This window comes from Mastomys coucha, unplaced genomic scaffold, assembly GCF_008632895.1.
Source record: "Mastomys coucha isolate ucsf_1 unplaced genomic scaffold, UCSF_Mcou_1 pScaffold3, whole genome shotgun sequence".
Lineage (NCBI taxonomy): Eukaryota > Metazoa > Chordata > Mammalia > Rodentia > Muridae > Mastomys > Mastomys coucha.
The window spans coordinates 60,753,496-60,757,135 of record NW_022196909.1 but is presented as its reverse complement, the minus strand read 5'-3'; positions in this window follow the sequence as shown (position 1 = coordinate 60,757,135).

Genomic DNA, 3,640 nt, shown 5'->3' with positions numbered 1-3,640 from the left:
AAAAAAAAAAAAAAAAAAAAAAAAAGGAAAAGGAGGAGGAAGAGGAGGAGGAGGAGGGTGAAGAAGAGGAAAGAAAAGGAAAGGAACATTGCAATTTTTGTTGACTCTCATGCCCCAGCTTCTAGCCCAATGCCTGATATTCAATAACATAACGATACAATGTATACTTGTCAGTGAATAGGTAGGACCTGTTTTATAAAATAGATTGTTGCAAAGCTTAGATTAACTAAAGCCTGTCATGCTCAATAAATATATGCCAGTAAACAGGACAATCATGGATATGGCTCTTTTCATAGATTTGACATATATGCCTTATAAAATTAAAATATCAAAAAGAAAATAAAATTGCCTCTTTCATATTTTCAGGACATATAGGCTGTTCCGCTGAGCTACATAAGAAAGGAAAATCATTCACACCTCAATTCTTCCCCTTGGTAGTAAGGTCTGTCTCCGATAATATGATAGTTATGTTATTCTGATTTTTCTGGTGAGAAAAATTAGGTCCACTAAATGACACAGCAAGTTCTCTGATGATGGGAGAGAAAGGGTCTCTTGTTTAGTCATACTAGTATCCTGCTGTGCTAAGTGAATAGAAACAGTTGCTGCATGAGGAACTTTGTAGCATCACTGTGGACAGAAAGCACAGGATAAATACTGAGTAGAGCAGAGGCAGATACAGTGAAGAAAAGTCAGTTAAGGTGGGATTGATTGTCACATGGATTAGAAGCAGAAGGTTCCTGTGGGGTGCATATCTATGTGCCCCAGCTAAGCTCAGGACAGTTTTGATTAAATCCTTAGTTTCCAATTTTCTCCTGCATTTTTTTCCTTCTTTCGTATTCCTTGTTTTCTTTCTTTCTTTTTTCTTTTTTTATTTATTTAATGTATGTGAATACACTGTAACTGTCTTCAGACACACCAGAAGAGAGCATTGGATCCCATTACAGATTGGATCAGTGGTTAAGAGCCCTTTTAAAGGACCAAGGTTTAGTTCCCACCACTCATATGGCAAGTCACAACCTCCTGTGAATCCAGTCTGAGGGGATCTAATGATCTCTTCTTGTCTCTGGGGGCACCAGGCATGGATATGGTACATGCTCATACATACAAGCAGCCATGCACATAAAATAAAAACAACCTTTTTCCACTCTGCCCTGGGAGATGACCACGTGGTGTCATTCTTGATTTCTGTTATGACTTAAAGGGAAACTCTCACAATATTTGGAACCCTTGATAACCTGCAAATGGAGGACAAGGGCGTCCTCATATCCATTGAAGCAGGATATTGGCTTAGGCGGCACCAAGTTTGGCTTCAGATGGAACAGCGCACCCACAAAAGGAGAAATGATGGAATCCAGTCTGACTAGGACCTGGGAAGCACCACTGCTGGCATCATGGTTGCCACTGAGACCTCTGCTGAAGTCACATAATTTCTGGGAATACTGGCCAGTGAGCTGTACTGCCACCTCGTCCAATACAGCTTCCTCCTCGCTATGTGGGTGTTGTGATTGGTAGATTGTTAGCTGTAGAGAGACAGAGGGTGGAAAGAAAGAACTGATCGACCATAAATGGGCCATATTTACTCCTAGCAAAGAAGCATTTGTCATCCACACATGTAGATGGCTAAAATGCCTACAGAGGAAGATGGGATGAAGCTCCTTACAGGGGCAGAAATGATTTCCATAGTCCGAAAGGAAAGCTGGGAAGTGTAGTCTTTCATTGGGAAGCTATCATTCTTAACTCTGAGAGAATATAAAAATGCAGGGCAGGGGCATTATAGCTGTTTTGTTTTGTTTTTCTGACAAGGGCCTTTTTCAGAGAGAATAGTCTTGGGTCCATTAAAGGCAGGAGGGGAAATCTTAACTTGATCTGCTTCGATGGATCATGTAATGGTTGTCCTGTGCTCCTGAAGAACTAGCGTTACAGGAATGTAAGCAGATGATCTGGTTACAGAGTAGAACTGAGAGACTTTCTGGGAAGGCTGAAGGAGAGGAGGAAACAGAGGCAGGAGGAACAGAGTGGATCAGTGAGAGGAAATGGTCATAGAGTTGACTCAGGGTGACAATGACTAAGTCCTCTTGACAAGACTGAGCTGGCAGAAGTAGCAAGGAGCGTCAAAGGAAGAGAACAAGAAAAAAAATGTAGAGGATTAATCTAAAGAATTGCGTCTGGCCCAGGGTGAGAGGGAAGAAGACTCCCTTCCATCAGTTTCTCCACAGCATAGAAAAGGTCTTTTTGTAGATGTACCAAGAATAGAGAGCTGTTGTAGGGTGAGAGCTACTGGAGGAGCTTGCATGGAAGATTTTATTTGGGTGTAGGGTTAAGTTCTGTGAGTAAAACATTTAAAAGATGGGTTAAAGCCGGGCAGTGGTGGCACACACCTTTAATCCCAGCACCTGGGAGGCAAAGGAAGGCGGATTCCTGAGTTTGAGGCCAGCCTGAGCTACAGAGTGAGTTCCAGGACAGCCAGGGCTACACAGAGAAACCCTGTCTCAAAAAACAAACAAACAAACAAACAAACAAAAAACAAAAAAAGATGGGTTAAAAACTTAAGTGTGAGTTTAACAAGGAGGAAAAAGTCTGCAGCAGTCAAGGAGTCGGGCTGACCCTGACTGATGCTAAGCTGATCTGAGCTGAGAGGTTGATTGGTGCAAAGAAGGCTCCAGTCCAGCTGCTGCCGTTCTGAGTCCCCAGACAATGCTCTCAGTGGTGAGAAGAGGGATGACTGGATGGCCCGAGACACATTAGTCCCCTTTTAGAAGGCACCTGAACTGCTTTTAGGGGTTTGGGGACAGCTATCTCTCAGTAACTGTTTTAAGGTTGACAGGGAGCAATGAAGGGAGCCGCAGTCACAGTGCCTCACAGGAGGGTCTACCCAAGGGGTCATGACTAAGCTTAGCAGTTGGCAAAAATCCAGAATGTGTAAGTCAGGAGTTGTGGGGGACATTAAGAGACAGGAAGAAAACTTTCACATCAGGAGTAACACCAGTTAACTGTAATTGGACAAGCCGCAGGACCCTGTCTTGTAGGACGATGAGGTAACTGTAATTAGCTGTTGTTACACCAGTCACCCGCAGAAGGAACAAGCCACCAGAAGCCTTGGAAAGCACTCAGTTAAAGTCAGCATCTAAAAAATGAATCTGAACAGAAAGTGTCCACGTGGCATTCCTTGCTTTTACATATGATAAACTTTCTATATTTGTTTCAAATATTAACAATACCAGCTACTATTTAATGAACAACAACATAGTATCCCAAATAAAACACAATTTCTGATTTAAAACAATTTGCTGGGCTGGGCTTAGCGGGTAAGAGCACTGACTGCTCTTCCCAAAGTCCTGAGTTCGGATCCCAGCAAGTACATGGTGGCTCACAACCACCCGTAATGAGATCTGGTGCTCTCTTCTGGTGCACCTGTAGACAACTTCAGTGAATTACACCTGAGTGAGTGGGGCTGGAGTGAGCGGGGCCAGCAGAGGACCTGAGTTTAATTCCCAGCAAACACACACATGATGGCTCCTGGCCATCTGTACAGCTACAGTGTACCCATACACATAAAATAAATAAAATAAAAAAAATAAAAACAATTTGCTGCCAGGCAATGGTGGTGCACGCCTTTAATCCCAGCACTTGGGAGGCAGAG